The sequence below is a fragment of the Panthera leo genome, chromosome A3 (assembly GCF_018350215.1).
Source record: "Panthera leo isolate Ple1 chromosome A3, P.leo_Ple1_pat1.1, whole genome shotgun sequence".
Taxonomy (NCBI): Eukaryota; Metazoa; Chordata; class Mammalia; order Carnivora; family Felidae; genus Panthera; species Panthera leo.
In genome coordinates this window covers 120,428,063-120,449,212 of record NC_056681.1, presented here as the reverse complement: position 1 = coordinate 120,449,212, position 21,150 = coordinate 120,428,063, and the positions used below count along the sequence as shown (strand labels likewise).

The window sequence follows — 21,150 nt, the reverse complement described above, 5'->3', positions numbered from 1 at the left end:
ATGATGTGATCTGCATTTTAGAAAACTTATTTTTGCCAATTTCAAGAAGGTAGATTGAACACTCACTACCTTTTTGCTTTCCTTCACCAAATCTATAGACATAATAGAAAAATATATATGTAGTCATCCATAGAAATAAAAAGGGGAGGGACGCCTGGGTGGCTCAGTCGGTTGAGCACCTGGTGCTTGATTTTTGGCTCAGGTCATGATCTCAGGGTCGTAGGATTGAGCCCCATGTGGAACCTGCTGAATATTCTCTCTCTCTCTTCCTCTGCCCCTCTCCCCACTCACGCTGTCTTTCTCAAAAATAAAAATACAAAATTAAGAAAAAAAAGAAATAAGAGGAGGAAATCATTGTAAATTAGAAACTGTGAAGAATTTCTGAAAATAGGAGTTCCATTGGGTAACACTCATATCCAGAGGTGGGGGAACCTGAGAGCAGGAAGCATCCCCCAGAGTTATCAATAAGGTGATTCATTAGCCTTACTGTAACATAAGCAGCTCCAACCCGTGTATGTTCTGATACTAATTTCGCTCAAGCAAAAGGTCAGTTTCCAAGGGAGAACTGCATGTAGGAGCCTGGGTCTATGAGATGGTGAAGCACCATCGGTAGCTGGCTGTACTCGTATGTGGAAGACCAGGCACTGAGGCACCTTGTCTGTTCTTCCTCCACTCTTCTTGAAAACAATATGAGTATTGCTTCCTGAATGAAGTATCAGCAGAAGCCAACAGAATGTAGCAGAATCCCAAATATAAGGCTAAGAATTGCCAAATGTTTCAGGAAAGCCAACACCATGCAAGAGAATCAACAGAGAGCTCAGAGTCGAGTAAAAAATTACTAGAACAGATTTATAAAATGAGCTTAGCCAATAATTTTAGAGAGATAAGGAATTTATTATATTCTTAACAACAAGTGATTATAAAATAAGGGTGGGCATTTATTAGGAAGAGTCAATTAGAGATCCGGGGAATGAAAAATGTGGTTGTTGAAATGGAACAACCTACTTGGTGCCAGTGGAGGATGGATTAGAACACTACATGATGGTAGCAGAGAGAACTGGCCTTTTCTGGTGATCCAGTGATCCAGTGAGATCCTGAACTAAGATAGTAGCAGTAGGGATAGAGCTGAGGAAACAAATACAAGAGATGTTAAAAAATATAGAATTAATAAGACCACTTGGGTGTGAGAATGAGAGAGAAGAAGGCATCTGAATTATTTATAGGCTTCTTAATTAGGTTAAGTGGAGAGATAATGTTTCCTGAAACCACACTAGCAAATTCAAGAGTAAAAGCAGTTTTGGGGGCGCAGGGGGTGGGGGTGGGGGTGGGGGAGGTGGGTAGGGTTGAGATTGAGATGCCTGTGAGACAAACAGGTGGAGAGGTGTTTTCTGTTAGACTAGTGGATATATGGATTCAGAACTCAAATGTTTGGGCTTGGGTCAATTTTGGAAGTCCTATATAGGTGACAGTGGTGTTGGGTCTCATGCTCATAGGTGAGTTTGCTCAGGAGGAATATAGATTTTGAGACAGAATGACTACTTCTATTTGAGAGCTATGTGGAAAAAGAGGAACCAGCATGGGCAAGGAAGGGTTGGAAGAATAAGAGATATAGCAAGAATAACGTCCTGGAAACCAGAGAAGTAAGGGAGTGGTCAACAATGTCAGATCACCAAAGAGTAAATAAGGGCTGAGTGGTGATTTGCTAATTCAGTGGAGGCAGGGAACAGCTTGAGTAGAGTGGTGGGGCTAAAACCAGATTGCAGTGAGTTAAAGAATACATGGAAGGTAAGATGGTAGAGGGTGTGAAGCTGGATTCTGCAGACGTAGGTTTTGTAGAGGAGCGAGATCTGTAGAAGCTGGGCTATGGAGGGGCTGCAGGGTTGGGGGAAAGGATATTGTTCTGTTAGTCCTTTTTTTTTCTCTAGCTTCTCTTCTCTGCTAGTTTCTTACAAACCTTGTCAGGGGGTTTGTTTCATTCTCTCCTTTTACCTCCTCGCATTTCACTCTTAAACTTTTCTCCCAACTCGACGTTTTTGTAGCACTTGTTGCCTCTTTTCTTTGGAAAGATTTATATGCTGTCATACCTTTTTGTTCATTTATTTGTATGCTCTATCTCCTCAGCTACTTGATACCACAAGTCTCTCAAGGTCTTTTTGTGTTTTTAACTTGACCACAGTGTCACAATAAGATGTTCAATTAAGAGTCATTGAAAATCAATGGCACAAATACATTTAGTTCCAAAATCCTATTTTGGAATAGTTCTAACAAAAAAACACAACCAAGTGCATTTTACACAGTTAGAAGTTTTAGGAAAATTTGGGCAACCTTAATATACATTAATTGAAGTACTATGTTCTGATGACAGTAAGAATTAATTATCCTGCTCTGGTGAAAATACATGTACATCTCTTGTTTGGCTTTATATCGCGAAAGATGTTGGCAAACTAGGATCTTGTTCAGGAGAGACAGAAAAATGATGGTGTCGAGAGGCCTGGTTGCCTCTTTCATTCTTAGTAATATTACTGCTATGTTATGGACACCTCATTAAGCCCCACTATAAAATTAAACATTTCCCAGCAGTTGTAAGTGGAAGTCTTAGGGAAGGACTTCTAGGAAAGCTCTTTAAAAGAGATGGACTCATCGGGGAGCCTCAGAAGAAGCTCTCACCCCTTCCTCCTTTATTCTCCTTGGGACGTGGATGTGATTTCTGGAGGCGCTAGATCATTTTTTGACCATGGGATGACTTTGAGCATAGCTGTCATGGGGTATAGGGCTGGCAGAGCGAAATGATAGGACAAGTGGAAGTCTATAGTGAGTTCAGAGCTGTCAGTCCATCCTCACATACCTACCTCCAGAGGCCTTATGTGAGGAAAAATAAACCTCCCTTTTCTGTCAACCACAGGTGTTTATTTGTTCATGTGCAGCTGAACCTGATCCGAACTGACAAAGAGAGAGCTAGTCCACTGACTGGATTGAGGCTATTATTGAGGCCAGAGTTAGCAGTCAGAGAAGACGTTGTGGCCCCAGCTGGTTTGGGGTTTCCAAAGTTGGCATTAAGGGAAGATTTTCTGAAAAAGATTTTAACACTGATCTAAATAATCCTTAAAAATTTTTTTTGATGTTTATTCATTTTTGAGAGACAGGGAGACAGAGCGTGAGTGGGGGAAGGGGCAGAGAGAGAGGGAGACACAGAATCCGAAGCCGGCTCCAGGCTCCAGGCTCTGAGCTGTCAGCACAGAGCCCGACGTGGGGCTCGAACCCATGGACGGCGAGATCATGACCTGAGCTGAAGTCGGACATTCAACTGACTGAGCCACCCGGGCGCCCCAATCTAAATAATTCTTAAGAGAGGTTTTCTCAGCATGATTCTGAAAATACATGGCCATCTTTCTTGTACATATGAGCAAACAGAAAAATTGTAGGATTTAAGACTCAGCAGTTCAAAAGAAGGAATAATTTGAATTTTCATAGCAGATAGCTTTCTGAAAAGTAGTTATGACACTGTGCCAGATGTAAAGAATCCAAATTCTTAGACCCAGTGAAATTTAAGAGGTGATTGTCATGAACAATGAGTATTCGGAGAACAGGAAAAAGTTTTTGGAAAACAAAATCAATTTTGAACAAAGTAATCGTGAAATTGCATATCCAGAGAATCATATTAGTGAATCAGAACATTAATTTAACTGATGTTCCAGAGTTATATAAAGAAACAGATCATGACAAAAAAGATAATAGATAGGGTAGATAGATCCAAGAGATATGGTATGTATAAATTGAGTATTCTAGAAGGAAAAAGCAGATGATGTATAAGTAATCAAGAAATACTCAGTTTATGTGTTGAAAATATTGCTAAACTGATAACATATTTTTTAAATTTATTTTTATTTTATTGTTTTATTTGGAAATGTTTTTAAGTTTATTTATTTGAGAGACAGAGAGAGCAATGCGTGTGTGGGAGGTGCCAAGAGGGAGGGGGAGAGAGAATCCTAAGCAGGCTCTGTGCTATCAGCGCACATCCTGATACAGGGGCTCACTCTGATGAACCTTGAGATCTTGATCTGAGCTAAAATCAAGAGTCAGACGCTTAACCAACTGAGCCACCCAGGTGCCCTGATGACTTAACATTTTAAAAAGAACGCACCAAATGGCGGGACAAGTGATTATTGTAGTCACGTTTCTAATGTTCATGGATGAGAGAAAATTCTACACACAGGAAAACAAAATGATTTTCAAGGTAAAGATAATCAGATTGGAATCTAATCTTATACTTAATGAAAATGTTAAATCAGGGAAGTCCAGACCTTTGGATTTATGGACTAATAAAATGCAGGTAGAAAACTTGAGTAATTGACATAAATTATCAAGCTTTTTTTTTGGCTAAATAAGGACATAAAATATAAAGCAAATAATGGAATAATTTTTGTTTTACAGTGAACAGTACTGTCATTTTTATAGATTTTGCTGAGTTGAGGGCTAGCAAAAATTTCATCACCAAATAGTATTGGTTCTTGGCTTGGAATTTGGTAACTACTCCAGTATCTGCAATGTTGTGAGGGAAAAGGCTATCAACTCAGAGTTTTATACTTTACCATGCTGTCATTTACATATGAAGGCAAAATAGAGGTTGCCAGACAGACATGGTTTCAGAAATAATACTGGCTTTGTATCTTTTATGAAAAAAAGTATCTGAGGAAATACTCTATAGAGTAATGTAATTAGTAAACTTGATTTAACAGATTTACATTAAACTTTATACCTTATCGAAGATTGATTACCTGTGAAAGAGTCATTTACCTAAGGCACAGAAATAGCAAAAACAGAAACTCAAAAGTATTTATTTTAAGCATTTATTGTGTACCTGCTGTATACTAGGCAGAGAGCTAGGCTCCCAGGATACAGTAAAAAAAAAAAAAAACAACAACAAGGCAATGTGAATTTTGCCCTGATGGAATTTACAGTCTAGAGGGTGATGCAAGAAATAACTGGGTAGGTACAATGCGGTGCAATGGATGCTACAGTGGGGGGAATGTGAGCATAGAGCAGGAGCTGACTTTCTGAAGAAGGAACATCTGTGTTGAGACAAGAAGACAAGAGGGAGAAATTGAAAAGATTTCAGATTAGTTGATTGCAGAGAGTACAGAGTAGGAGAAAGGATCAGATGATACCAGAAAGATAATGAGGGACAGTATCACACAGAACCTTGAAAACAGTGTCAAGGTAGTTGGGTATTACCTTGGGAGGAATGGAGAATTACTAAAAGATTTTAATCATGAAAAAGAGATGTGATCTGGTTTGTTTTTTAGAGAGATCACACAGGCTATAATGTGGAGAATATCAGATTAGAGCCCAGTAAAATTGAAGGTGGTAAGATCATTTAGAGAGTTGTCTTATTTATTTGTTTGTTCTAACAAATATTTCTAGTCAGAGGTGATATTGGGCTGGCCGTGGTAGGATCATGGGATGGTGAGTTAGTAGATGGATTTGAGAACAATTGAGGCTTTGATGGTTGGATATTAGGAAGATGTAGGGGGAAGAGGACAGACCTGATCTTAAGATTTTGCTTGTGCAGTAGGTACATGGTGATGATGCCATTCAATAGGGGAATCTTAGAGAAGATTAGGGAAGGATGATGAGTTCAATTTGAGGTGCCAATCCAGAAGATAGATAAGTGGATCTGAAGTTGAGGAGAGGGATCTGGGCTAGAGATAGTGATTTGGAAGGTAACTCAAGTCATGATGTGAAAGATCATCAATGTAGAATGTGCAGAGAGAAGAGATTATTTAGGTGAAGGACCTTAGGAACACATACATCTAAAATGAGGATCCTTCTAATAAGACTTTCAGAAGGAATGACAAAAAACATAGGACAAAAATTCAGGAGTGTGTAGGCTAACAATTCTGAAACCATTGTATGTGTATATGAGCATTAAACAAGTAAATAGATGGTAAACTGTGAGAGCCAAGTTTCTCACTTTGCAGAGTGAGGTTATAGATAACCCTGGCAAGGGAACGGCTAGAATGAACCATGTGGTATTGGATTAGAGTTAGAGACATCAGTATGAACTCATATTTAGGTTAATAGATACAGAAATGATTATAGATATATTTATATAAATGGCCTAATATACATGCATCATCTGTCTACTGAGATGGACTAGGAGCAATGACACTCTGGTAGCACAAGCACTCCCAGATCTTGGTTTCTAAAACCATTCTCCAATAAAAAGAGCTAGGCTGTTTGGGAAAAGGCTGATACTAGGACTGGGGCAGGAATATACACGGTGGGTCTTGAACATTTCGTAGCGCTGAGAGTAAGAATATATTCAAAATCCCAAAATCTCGGGGCTTGGCAAAAGGATGCAGGAGTCAACTAGAAAGAGCTTCCAGTGGCCAAAGCGGGAAAAATTTGGACAACAAAACAAGTAACGTAGTATTGGGTTGTAAGGGAGAGAATAAAATAAATATCCCTAGGTCCATGCTGATTAAAAGAAGTGACTGAATAAATAAATGCCCCTACTTATTTATTTACCCAGTACAGAAGAATTCAAAGTAATTTATGCAGACACGTCCCTTCTTCAAGAAGATACAACCTAATTCCCCATTCCTTGAGTGTGGGCTGCACTTAGTGACTAAAAGGGAATTGTTATTTGTGTTTAAGATGAAATAAGTAGGGGTGGCCCAAGGTTTTTTCATGGGATGTAACATTAAAGAAATTGGTGATCTCAGTGGGAGCAGTTCTAGGGGGAAGGTTGTTTTTTTTTTTTTTTTAATGCTATTAATGTATATGTCTCCAACCTTACAGAGTATTCTGTGTGTTCTTATTAGAAGATTTAATCGTAAACTGACAGCTACTTAGTGTCTATCAAAAGCTCACTTAAAACATCAAATATGAGAAGGTAGTATAATGAATATCTCAATTATCTATTCATCTAGTTTCTTGTATTAAGTTTTCAAAGAACAGAAGTATCAGGACCGTGTCATCTCAGTCTCTCCTGACATGAAAATGCCAATACTGAGTTCTGATTTAATGATTTGCTCTCTGTCTGTAGAATCTATCTGTAAGAAACATTATTTGAATGATGTGCATCTTCTAAAATTAATTTGAAACCTAGTGGACTAAGGTTCATTGTTCTTTATACAAGTGCATATGGTTCAGATACAAAATTTGTGTTTTGTTCTTTTTTTTTTTTTTAATTTTTTTAATGTTTATTTTTGAGCGAGAGAGACAGAGTGCAAGCAGGGTTGGAGCAGAGAGAGAGGGAGACACAGAATCCAAAGCAGGTTCCAGGCTCTGAGCGGTCAGCACAGAGCCTACTGTGGGGCTCGAACCCACAAACCCTGAGATCATGACCTGAGCTAAATCGGACGCTTAACCAACTGAGCCACCCAGGTGCCCCTATGTTTTCTTCTTAATCAAAAATTAAAAACTTATAACTTGGAAAACATAGAACTAAATTTGATACTCAATTTTTTAACTTGCTGATATCATGAGCTTGAAGGTGTTTGTTTCAGTTACCTACTGCCATATAACAAATCACCCCCAAACTTAGTGTCTTAAAATAACATTGATTTGTAATTTTTTTTACAGTTCTGTGGATCAGGAATTTGGGCAGGGCTCAGCTAGAGGATTCTTCTGTTTTCTGTGACTTCAGCAGGGATCTGTCAGCTGGTAGCTGAGCAGAGCTGGACAGTCTAAGAAAGCTTTGTCACATGTCTGCCACATGGCCTCTTCACAGCATGCTAGTTTCAGGGTAGTTGGACTTCTTACATGGCTTCTAGCTTCCAAGAGGGAGAAAAAGGAAGCTGCCAATTCTCTTGGTTTCTAGAGCTTGAGAAGATCACTTTTACCTCATCCTGTTGGTTAAATCTTGGCCAGCCAAGTTTTAAGGAGCTAGGAAATAAGCCCTCTCCCTCCCTACCTCCCTCTCTCTCTCTCTTTAAAATTTATTTAATCTCTATACCCAGTGTGGGGCTCGAACTTACAACCCTGAGACCAAAAGTTTCATGCTCTTCCAACTGAGCCAACCGGCTTCCCCTCCTTTTAGCCCCATCTCTTGATGGATGGAGTGACATGTGCACAAGGAGAGAGAAGAAATCAGTCAATGGCAGCCATCTTTAGAGGGTAGTATGTGCCCATACCAACTGTTTAGCAGTGTCTAATTTTGAATTTTATTTATATAGTTTTATTGTGATGAATCCTCTTTACCTTGTATTTTAACTTGTAACTACTCCAAGTCTTCTTAGAAATAGACAGGTTATAAATATTAAATAAAAAATTATTACGTTAATTTAATAGAAAAGATTTTGGGATAGTGGAGGGGGGCCATGCTGAGCCTCACAATTCTCATTGCCATTCACTATACATTTATCTTGGATTAACAGGTATCTTGGATTATTTAGAGTTCAAAATTTTCAAAACATCTTTGTTTAGGGCTATACTAAGAGAATTTTCTGCTTTATTTTAATTTCCCTGATCTGGAAGATTTACTGACGTATTTCCATATATGTATTTTAAGCCCTGATAAACTTTGTGGAGCATAATTCAGCAAAGACTATCATAATTTAAAATCAAGATGGGGCACCTGGGTGGCTCAGTCAGTTAAGCGTCCGACTTCGGCTCAGGTCATGATCTCACAGTTTGTGAGTGCGAGCCCCATGTCGGGTTCTGTGCTGACAGCTCAGAGCCTGGAGCCTGCTTCTGATTCTGTGTCTCCCTCTCTCTCTGCTCCTCCCCTGTTCACACGCTGTCTCTCTCTTTCAAAAATAAATAAAGATTAAAAAAAATTAAAAAAATAAAATAAAATTAAGATACTCTTTTAGTAATTCTACTTCATAAGTACACAGATATTATTTACAGCATTGTCAATACTGAAACAACACAAGAATTCATCAGTGAGAGAATATTAAGTAAATTATGATGTATTCATATAATGTTATGAAATTGTTTAAAAGCATGAGGGAATTCTATAAGGAATGATGTGAAATAAACTCTGAGGTACATTAAATTAAAAAATCATGATGAGAAGCTGTGTAAGTATGTCACCACTTTCATTAAAAAAATATAAATGCTTTTATATGTATAGAATACCTATGAATACATAATAAACAAGGAAAGGGAGCAGGATGATTGGGGGAAATTTTCTGTTTACCATAACTCTTTAAGACAGTTTACTTTTTATATCAGGTACGTATATTAACTACTCTAAATATTAACTTAATGGGGTGCCTGGGTGGCTCAGATAGTTAAGTGTACAACTCTTAATTTCAGCTCAGGTCATGATCTCATGGTTCGTGAGTTTGAGCCCCGTGTCTGGCTCTGTGCTGGCAGTGCGGAGCCCGCTTGGGATTTCTCTGTCTTCCTCTCTGTCTGCCTCCCCCCCCATTCTCTTTCTCTCTCTCAATAAATACATAAACATTAAAAAAATTAACTTGAAAAGTGCTCTGATAGGAGTATATGGGTGGCTCAGTTGGTTAAGCATCTGACTTTTTTTTTTTTTTTTTTTTAATGTTTATTTGTTTTCGAGACAGAGAGAGACAGAGCATAAATGGGGGAGGGTCAGAGAGAGAGGGAGACACAGAATCTGAAGCAGGCTCCAGGCTCTGAGCTGTCAGCACAGAGCCCGACGTGGGGCTCGAACTCAGGGACGGTGAGATCATGACCTGAGCCAAAGTCGGACACTTAACTGGCTGAGCCACCCAGGCGCCCCAAGCGTCTGACTTTTGATTTCGGCTCAGGTCATGCCCTCACAGTTCATGAGATCCAGCCCCGCGTCCGACTCTGTGCTGTCAGCAGAGTTTGGGATTCTCTCTCTCCCTCTTTCTCTGCCCCTCTCCTGCAGTCTTTTTCTCTCTCTCTCAAAATAAATAAATAAATAAATAAATAAATAAATAAATAAATAAATACATACATACATACATAAATACATACATACATACATACATACATACATACATACATACATACATACATACTTTTTAAAATGTCCTGATAACTTTGTTTCATTTGTTGGTTATCTTTTTTGTATAAGCTGGAATGTTGGATGCTCTATTCAGACAGGAGTAGTCTAGCTTCAGGGAGCCTAAAGGCCAGTAGGAAAGATTAAACACATGTACCAAGTAATGAGACTGCTTGCTAGAGTTGTCATTTTAGCATTGTTCAATTTTTTTTTTTTTTTGGAATGCCATTATGTTTATTGGAATGCTGATTTCTTATTGTATTGAAACGTTCTTTATGTTCCAAAAACACGTTCCTTATGAGGTCTGTGTTTTGCAGATAATTTCTGCAGATATTTTCTCCAAGTTTGTGACATGTCTTTACATTTTCATAACACTGTCTTTTGAAGAGTAGAATTTAAAAATGTTGTTTTACTGTGATATATCAGTTTTTCTTTTATGATTTGTGCTTTTTGTGTCAGACCTAAAAACTCTTTGTCTAACTCAGTTTGGCAGACTACACCTAACTGAACCCACTGCTTGTTTTTGTAAATCAAGTTTTGTTGCAACATGGCCATGCCCATTTGTTTACACATTGCCTATGGTTGCAATATGACAGAGTTGAGTATTTACAGTAGAGACTGTGTAGCCCATAAAACTTAAAATATTCACTGTATAGCCTTTTGCAAAAAAAGTTTGACAACCCCTAGGCTAACCTAGGACCCCCTAATTTTCTCCTAAATTTTGCTCTAGGTGTTTTATAGTTTTGCATTTTTAAATATTTAGGTCTATTAATTTTTGTATAAGATATGAGGTATAAATTGAGGCTCTCCTCCACCCACCAAAGGGATTGTCAGTTGCTTCAGTAGCATTTGTTACAAAGCCAATTCCATTGAATTACCCTGGTACTTTTGTTGACACTCAGTTGACTGTGAATTTGTAGATCTGTTTCTGGATTGTCTCTTCCTTTCTCTTGGATTGTATGTTTATCTTTATGCCAGAATTACAAGGTCTTGATAACTATAGCTTTAAACAAAGTCTTGAAGTCAGGTACTGTAAGTTTTCCAACTTCTTTTTTTTTTTTTTTTTTTTTTTCCAGAATTGTCTTGAGTATTTTAGGTTCTTGTCATTTCCATATAAATTTTAGAATCAGCTTGTCAGTTTTTACAAAAAAAAATCTCCTGGGATTTTAATTGGGACTTAGGTTAAATCTATAAATGCATGAGAATTGCTGTTTTTTTTTTTTTAACATTTATTTATTTTTGAGACAGAGAGAGACAGAGCATGAATGGGGGAGGGGCAGAGAGAGAGGGAGACACAGAATCGGAAACAGGCTCCAGGCTCTGAGCCATCAGCCCAGAGCCTGACACGGGGCTCTAACTCACGGACCGTGAGATCGTGACCTGAGCTGAAGTCGGACGCTCAACCGACTGAGCCACCCAGGCGCCCCGAGAATTGCTGTTTTAACAATATTGATGGATCTGGTCTTTGAGAAGAGTATATCTCCATTTATTAAGATCCTTGATTTTTCACTCAGAGTTTTATAGTTTTGAGCATACAAATCTTCCATTTATTTTGTTATATTTATCCTAAGTATTTTTTGATATTAATGTAATTGCTACTGTTTTGTTCATTTATTTCTAATTATTCATTGCTACCATATAGAAGTACAATTGAATTTTGTGTGTTGACTTTGTATTCTGCAATTTTGCTAAATTGTCTTACCAGTTTCAGTAGTAGATTCTTTGGGATTTTCTATATAGACAATGCTATCATTTGTGAAAAAAGAAAAAAAAAAAGGCATTTTTGTTTCTTTTTTTTTTTTTTTCATCTATAGGCTTTTATTTGTTCATTTTTCTTGCATTATTGTACTGGCAGCCCAGTACAGTGAATAGGAGTGGTGAGCAGGTGTTCTTGCCTTATTCCTGATCTTAGAGGGAAAGCATTTAGTATTTCATGATTATGTATATTAGCTGTAGATTTGTTGTAGACTCATGTCCTAGGCTGAGGACCTTCCCTTCTGTTTCTAGTTTTCTGAGTTTTGAATCATGAATGACTGGGCTTTTTCTAATTTTTTTTTTACATCTATTAAGATGATCATTTATATTTTAGTCCATTGTTAGGGTGAATTTTATTGGTGGATTTTTTTTTCATATGTGGAACTAATATTAATATTAATAGTGCATTGCTGGGATAAATTCTGTTTGGTCATTATATATATTCCTTTTTCTTTATTGCTGGATTCATTTTTTTAATATTTGTTTAAGATGTTTTGTGTCTATATTCATGAAAGGATGTTAGTCTGTAGTTAATTTTTCTTGAAGTTTTTTCTTTTGTCTGTTTTTTGTATCAGAGTAATGCTGAAATTTATGAGTAGTGCTTATAAGATGAATTGAGAACGGTTTTCTTCTTATGTATATTTGTAAGAGTTTATGTAATATGGTATAACTTCTTTTGTAGATGTTTGGTAGAATTCACCAAGGAAGCCACTTGTCATGGAACTTTCTTCATGGGAAGGTTTTAAATTATGAATTAAATGTCCTTAATATATTAAGAGCTATCCTTATTATCTGGTTTCTTCTTTTAGTGAACTTGGTAGTTTATCTTCAGATTTTTAAGAAATTGGTACATTTTATGGAAGTTGTAAAATGTATTGCCATAAGTTGTTCATAGTATTCTTTTGTTATCCTTTTAGTAGCTATAACATCTCTAGTGGTGCTCTTTTTTCATTCCTGATATAAATGATTTGTGGCTTCTCTTTTTTGCTTGATCACGTTAGCCAGAAGTTTATTCAATTTTATTGAATGTTTCAAAGAACTAGATTTCAGTTTCATAGATTTTCTCTAGTTTTTTTTTCAATTTTATTTCTTCCTTCTAATGGCTTTGTGTTTAGTTTATTCTTTTTCTACTTCTCTAAGATGAAGGCTTATTATTATTGGTTCAAGACTTTGCTTGTTTTCTAATATAAGCATTTAATGCTCTTCTGTTTCTAAAAACTATGTAGGTGGTATCCCACAAATTTTGATATGTTCTATTTTAAATTTCATTCAATTAAAAATATTTTTAAAATTTCTTACTCTTTGACCCTTGGGAAATTTAGGAGTGTGTTGTTCAATTCCTAACCCTCAGTAATTCTTTATTTTTCACTTATTTATTCTGATTTAATTCTGTTTTGGTCAGAGAAAATACATCATTTGACTTTCTTTTAAATATGTTGAGGTTCATTTTATGGCCCAGGATGTGGTCTTTCTTGGTGAATGTTCAATGTGCCCCTGAAAAGAATATATATCTGCTCTCATTGTGTAGAATATTCTATAAGTGTTCAGCTAGGTCAAGTCAATTGATAGTGTTTTCAAGTCTTCTATGTCTTAGCGATTTTCTATCTTCTACTGATTAGAATATTGATTATTATATCCTTTGAGTTAGTCTTTTTTCATAATTCCATTTTACGTAAACTCTTGGCTTATTCTATATACATAGATATACATGTATATACACACGTATACACTTATATACACATGTATAAATACATATATGTATGTATACACATATGTTAGTATGTATATCTATGTATATATACACATATATTTTAGCAGTTGCTGTAAGTCATGGCTTTTCAACCTTGGCACTACTGTTGGATAGTTGTTGGGGACTGGAGGGGATATTCTGTGTGCATTGTAGGAATTTTGGCAGCGTCTCTGGCCTCTCTCTACTAGATGACAGCACCCACTCCCCACCCCCAGTTATGATAACCAAAAATGTTTCCAGAGTTTGCTACATGTCCCTGAGGGAGTAAAATACCCCCCTGCTTGAGAATCACTACTCTAGGGTTTAAAAGATACAACTTTAGCTTTTGATAATCTTTGTATAAATAACATTATATATTTCATGTGTCACATGATCACCTTATGCCCGTATACTTTATTTTCTGTCTTTCCTCTTTATGTACGTTGTCATAAACTTTGCTTGTATATATGTTGTTAACCCCACAATACATTATTTGTGTTCTTCATTCTAAATGTTCTTCATTCATTCTAAAATGAATAAAAATAAGAAAAAAACCGTATTTTATATTTACCTTCTCTTTATAGTGCTCATCATTTATTTTTGTAGATCTACATTTTTACCTGGTAACTTTTACCCCTGCCTAACGAACTTCCTTTAACATTTTTGATGTTTGCAGGCAGTGCATCCTGTCAGGTTTTATTTGTCAAAACATTCTTTCTTTTTTCAATTTTGAAAACTTTTTTTCTGGTGATAGAATTTTATGTTCAGCTTTTTAATCTTTCTATGCTATTTTCTTTTGCTTGTGTAATTTCCTGAAGAGAAGGAAATTTTAATCTTTGTATGTAGTAATTTTTTTTCTCTGTCTGCCTTTGGGATTTTTTTATCTTTCTGCATTTTAGCTATGATCTATCCGTACATATTTGTGTGTGTGTGTGCACGCGCGCACACACACGCATTTAGGTATATTTTATGATTCGGATTCTGCAGGATTTTTTTGCTGTTTTGTTGTCTTGGATTCATTTGGAAAAATTCTTGGCCATTATCTCTTCATCTCATTTTTTTTGTTTCCTTCTCTTCAGGCTTCAGTTGAATATTAGATATTTTGTTATAATTCTACAGCTCTTGGATGCCCCGAGCTGTATTTTCCCATCACTCTTTTTACCTGTTTTCATTTTGGATTCTTTCTACCGACTTGTCTTTTAGTTCACCAATTCTTTCCTCATCTGTGTCCAGACTGCTTTTGAGCCTGTCTCAGGAATTTTTTTCTCTAATAGGATTTTTCTGTTGTTTCTATCTTTTATATTTTGCCTTTTTTTTACAGTTTCCATCTCACTGGTGAAAATGTCCATCTGTTTGTGCATGTTTTCCATCTTTCCTACTAGACCATTTAACATATTTATAGTTATTTTTAAATGGCTGATACTTTCAATAGCAAAATCATTTCTGATTGTGTTGATTGCTTTATCTCTTGACAAAGGGTTATTATTATTTTTTTGCTCTTGTGTATGCTTCATAATTTTTGATTTAATGTTCATCATTGTGTACAGAAGAATAGGAGAGATTGAAACGCTCCTCTTCTTTTGTTAGGCTGTTTGTGCTGGAGGTTGAGTCAATCTAATCATGAACCGAGTGAGGTTTGGATTCTTTTGCCCTCATTACCTTCATTGTACCACAGGCTTCAAATTTCTCCAGCAGTTGGCTGCTGTTCCCTTGTGTCTAGAGTGTGGCATGTGGTATTACAGGATTTTTTCTGTGTTCCTGTACCACCCTCATCTTTCAACAGTCTTTGCATATCTGTGTACCAGAGAGATTTCTCTTTATGTTATTGTCCCTCTGCCCAGTGATTATTGTTGCTTGTTACCCACACCTGTGTCTGTGGGGCAGGGCAGGCTTCTCTTGTCCTAGTCCAGACCCAATCCTGGTCAGGCCCTATGTTCCTGGGTGTTGGTGGTGAGGCTTTCTTAGCTTTTCTGCTCTTTCTCCCTTGTGGTAGTCAGATTCTGCCATATATTTGTATTTGGTCATGTAGTAGTTGATCCCTTTTGATATTGGTGCAGGATCCTTTTCCCATGACTCTTTCCTGCTCCCTCCCCAAAAGTGGCAGAATTTTTTTTTTTTTTTTTTTTTTTTTTTTGCCTCTACCTTTTCCTAGCATCAGTGTATCTTTGCCTGTGTCTTGAGGCTTGAGACTGTTTCCTCCTCCTCCTCCAGAGGCAGAGGCATTTTGCTTGTATTCTCCTCTGAAGCAGTAGATTTTTGCCTGGATCCTAGGTTGAGAGGGTTTTCTGTCCTTCCCCTAGTGGCTCTAGGCTTTTGCTCTGTGTTTGATGAAAGGTTGAGGAATCAGGCAGGGTTTCATGCCCATTCTTGTAACCTCCTGCACACTTGCCTGTTGATGCAGGGCTCTCTCTGGCTTACCTTTAATTTTTCTTGTGAGCACCTGGCCGAGGCATGCAGAAGAACTTACAGTTGAGTGTAAACTCTGCGTGTGTCTGGGGTCTCCAGCCATTCCAAACTGACACATCAGTCTACACTTAGTCTTTAAGAATTTGTTAAAATCTTAGCTGATTTCTTTTTCTTACACACGTGTACGGTGACCACTTCTTTTTCTGTGACCTACTGAAGGTAAAACAAGTTATGTGTGTGGTCTCTCCTTGGAGGAACTTGTCCCTCTTTGGAATTAAATTTACTTGGTTGCCCTGTGACCTTGACTCTTTGTTAGGCTTAAGAGAAGTTTTCATTTGATAGATCTGGCTTTTACTCATGAGGGTGGGATTGGCATTCTTTTGTGGCTCTCTGTATTCTGAGTGGAAGTGGAACCCTTAGAGTTCTTGACAAGGTGTGCTATTTCAAACAGCTCTTTATTCTGATCCCTCTTTCATGCTTTCTCTTGCCTTCATCTGCCTCTTGAGTATTTCTTCGTTTAGGATTGAACTTAAGGGGCTCTTTCTCCTGTGAAACCTTTTCTGATTCCACTAAGTCAGAATGAAACATTTCTTGACTTGTACAACTGTCTTGACTCTTGTGCAGCTGTATTTCATTTTTGTCAGCCCATTGAAGCTCTCAGTGAGATTGGGCAGCTTTTATTATCTGAGGCTCCTCACTCTCATATGACTATAACAGTTGATAGATTTTTAGATAGGCTTACAGTAAACTTGAGAGAAAAGATAAAGTGATGTACAAGAGAACTTATATTTATCAATAAAATTACAAATTTGTGAAATCACACTACATAGGTTTCTGTACTGTTTTGGTCTGTACAGTTGCTGCTCTTGAACTCTAAATTGCTTTTAAAAACAACACTTAAATTTGTGGAGTCTAATCTCTTACAATCGCGGGCCTAGTTACCCAAACTAGTATATATTCATGTAATGAAATGTCACGGAGCTTTAAAAACAATGCTGAAACAGACCCTAACATGGAACACCTGTAGGATGTGCTGATTGAAAAAAAAAGTAAGGTGTAAAACTGGGAATTTTGTTTAAGAAGATAGGAGGAATAAGACTGTTCTTCAGTTAAGTGTATTTGCATAAAGAATTGCTGGAAGGACATAGAAAAAACTAACAAAAGTGGTGACCAATAGCAATCAAGGGCAATGTGAGCTGCATGTGGGTGACATAGGAATGAGACTGTTAAAATATGTGTTCCTTTTACATCATTTTTCAGTTTTGATAAAATATTTTGATGTCAGTGTATGCAAAAGATGTAAACTAAAAATACTAAACACACCTGTGGATCTTAAAAGATAATAGGAAAATCTGAAAAATACTTCAGAGATGATAAAAATGTTGGCCTATGAAATAAAAATTGTGTATGAGATACCTTTATTTTATGCACATCAGATTTTATAAATGAAAAGACCACATACAGAACATGGAAAATTGCAAAGAGCAAGGTTTTATGAATTTATGAATCTGGCTCCAGGTGAATAAATATTTAAGAAGGGTGTCTTTCTAGCACGGTTAGAGAGGTTTCGGTTCTTGACTCAGTAGTGGAATGGATGATGCCTTAAAACAGAAAGGAGCAATGTGTATAGGCAACAACCGTAACAGAAAGACACAGTACTCAGAGTAGACTGGGCAACCATTTCTTACTCATGAAATCACTTGGCATGTCCTGGGAAACTGGTAAAATGTATCTTAACTGTTGTTGGGACGAATTGGAGATGAGAATACCAAAGAATATTCTTACCACAAATTAAAACATATAAGGAAACAACAATTACATTACTGCAACAGATTATAGCCCAGAAGTCAGCCTTATTTTAGAAAAACCAATGAAATATGTGGGAAAAAAAACCCTTATAAACCAAAGGATGGTGAGAATTACTGAATGTTGTCAGGAAAACTGGTTGGCAATTCAGAAAACAGTTTAGAGTCAAATCTCATTTCATACATCTTTTGGGATGAAGTATTGAAACAATTAGCCTATAGACAAGGTAAAAATCAGAGTATTTATCTGCTATCATTGAAGGAGGAGAAATTTCTAAGCAGAGAAATAATAAACGGAGAAGGCAGTGGTGGACAAATCTGGCCACCTAAAAATAAAAACTTTTATATTAAAAACTAGCAATTGAAAAAACGTTCAAAGTAAATGAAAGAAATAGTGTTTTCATAATAATAACAACCTACACAAACAGTTAAGGAAAACATGAAGAAACCGCTTTCCCATCCCACCTCCCATAGGACGGGAAGAGGAAGTGTACCAAAAGTTTGGAAGGAAAGGCAGTGTGAATAATGGGGGAAGGACCTGATTAACGATATGTAAAAGGCTCACTGGATAGCATTCATTGTTTAAAATTGGAGACTTTAGGGACACCTGTGTGGCTCAGTCAGTTAAGCCTCTGACTTTCTGCTCAGGTCATGATCTGGCAGTCTGAGTTCAAGCCCGTGTCGGGTTCTGTGCTGACAGCTCCAAGCCTGGAGCCTCCTTCGGATTCTGTGTCTCCCTCTCTCTCTGCACCTCTCCCACTCATGCTCTCTCTCTCTCTCTCAAAAATAAATAAACATTAAAGAAAATTAAAGTATATATAAAATTGAAGACTTTAATGTTAATAGCAGGATCAGTCCACATGGTTGTGTGTTTTCTCTCTAGCAGGTGATTAAATCCAACCAGCATTAGGAATTTGAGGGTGGTGAAGTGGAAGGAAGAAAGTAGCATACTCAGTAGATGGATAGCTTGGGTGACAGTCAATATTTTGAGACTGGTAATAACACAGTAACTACCTGGAGAAATGAGAGCAGTAGAGCACATCTAAGGGATCAAGTCTGGACCTAGGTTAGGAATGATAGATTGGGATATTGAATGACAAAGAGAAGAGAGTAGGAAGCCAGATGGCTTGAGCTTGAAGGCAGGAATGGGATTGCTTGTGAGTTTGGGTCTGGAAATATCACTGTGGGGAAGGTTGATCCCTACTGTGTTAACCTTCACTGTAGAGGGCTCCTCTCAAGAGCCAGATTTAGCCCAGCGGTTGAAAGCAGTGTTCACTGATAGGTTGAGGATGTAGAGGTGATTTGTTTCACTATGTAAAAGAGTTTTCCATAGGTTCCCCGGGGAAAAGGTTAAAAGGAAGGGCAGTGGTGGGGGAACACATGGGGTGGGTGAGAAAGCACAGAGAAGACTGGGGTGTGAAAATAGGGGAGAGGGTAATTGGCCAGAATGGTTTGTGTTTTGAATAAAGCCCAGGGATTATGGGTGGAAGCCATAGGTAGAATTAACTGGCACAGTTCCTGAATTGACCTGTGATATAGTGATCATCTCTGGACCTAATCCACTGTGTCTTTGTGATCTAAAGGGAATATTAAATTTAGTGAAAAACTTAACCCTGAGTGGTAAAGCCTAAACCAGTTAAGCTTTAAGTAATGAAAGCCAGCAGGTTTCACATTTCTTATGCATCCTCTGATAATCTGCAAAGCCCCCCACCGTTAGGAATTAGCTTTGAGATAAAAATGGGAAGATATAATACTATCATTAGTTTAGAAAAAATCAAGTTTGTCATGCCCCAGTGACAGTGATCCGGTAAGGAGCCATTGCATTGAGGTATCTTCTGCGAGGAATCCCATTCCCTCCTACTGTTCCACTTTACCTAAAACTGGGTGCTGAAGCCACTGCTGCTGGGGTAACGTCAGCAATTCTGATGAGAGTAAGCTAATAGTTGAGGGTCGCGGTCTCCTCGGAATACTGATGCAAAGCCCAGTTTGCTACATATCTTCATTGGGGATCTGAACCTTTTTAAAGCTAGTAACTAATGATCTCTTATTAATTAATTAATTAATTATTGAGCTTTTAATCTTTAATTTCAATTTTTAAAATCTGTAGTAGGGACAAGGATGAGAATTGGCATTTCTTGAATAAAGCATCTGTGTAAGAATTTTCGTGTGCTTACAGGGAAACAATGATATGTAATAGAATCTAAATCTGTAATGTTTTCAGTAGACTAAGTGTATCTTCTTTCTTCTACTGTAGATCTGTCCTTATTAGTGGAAATGTAACTGGAACCGACTCTGATGATAAAATCAAGGACCATCAGCAAGATCATGCAGTAGAAAATTTTGGTTCCAAATGAAGACCCCAACATTTAGAATTTCTACTTTTTCTAAGGTATTTGAGGCACAATTTTACTTTAATCTGACTCCTTGGAAGTCATTTTGTAATATTGGTTTCTATATACAGATTTCATAAGTTTAAAAGTTTTTGTGTTAGAATGCTTAGCTTTTATAGAAAAATTCATCCTTCCCTACCCTTTTGCCCCCAAAACAGAAAAGATGCGGATTTAAAAGGGAGATCATCTTTATGATTAGTAAAGCATGTCAATTATAAGGAATATACTGGGTGCAGATTGAGACTGAGTAAACTAGGTTAGATAATAGTTTTAATTTTATTATTTATTAAATTATTATTTATTATTTATTAAAAATGTCAATTTAGTAATTATTTTATGTATGACCCTCTGGGATAGGCAGATGAATTAAGCATTCTGACAGAGTCTGCTCACATGATACATGAGATCTTAGTGATTGTCCTTTGGCTTGATTTGGAAACCTTTTTGTTCTTGGTCTCCTAAACTTATTATTAAGGGTTTTTTATTCACCAAGAGGTATCACTTTTACATGGACTGTCTCTGTAGGACCTTTGGGATCTGATAGGTCAGTTTCACTTGGACCAGAAAAGGGAGATATGTAATTAAAGAATCAAGTGACACTTCCAAGTCATGGGGTGGATCCCACTTTAAAGACTACATATGCCAGTTCAAAACAATGAATGGAAATGTAGTGTCAACAAAAAACATAGTGCTATCTATTTTTCTAAAATACATATAAATTCTAAACTGAATATAGTTAGGTATTTATTTAAAAACAAAAAAAAAGTTTTTTTCTAATGTGTTTCCAAATAGGCAAGAAGTATGGAAAATTATTATTTCAGGGGGCAGGTCAAAGTTGGTGGTTCTCTGTATATATTATAGAGGTTTGTAAATTAATCTTGCTCGAATACAGAGAAAAAGATCTGAGAAAAATGTATCACTTATTACTAGGATTATTAATTTAATTTTGTTCTGTTTTGGAAGAAGAATATGTAAAGCAATAAGTTCTAAAATAATAAGAATCCATGACATTGGAAAATCCTGACTGCGTCAGTTAAAATAAATGACTATCTTCTAAAGGGGCTGGTGTAACTGAACAATGTTTGTCAAAGAAAAGTTACCTTGAATCAA

The 21,150-nt window shown here is 36.9% G+C and overlaps 1 protein-coding gene across 15 annotated transcripts in view; it reads left to right on the top strand.

Annotated features, from left to right (window-relative positions):
* NCOA1 (nuclear receptor coactivator 1) overlaps positions 1 to 21,150 on the top strand; it is a 222,125-nt gene that overhangs the window by 16,361 nt on the left and 184,614 nt on the right. For all 15 annotated transcript variants that reach the window (XM_042933544.1, XM_042933531.1, XM_042933532.1 and 12 more), the window contains one exon: positions 19,905 to 20,039. The gene's annotated coding sequence lies outside the window, so the exon portion shown is untranslated. The remainder of the gene's footprint in view (positions 1 to 19,904; positions 20,040 to 21,150) is intronic.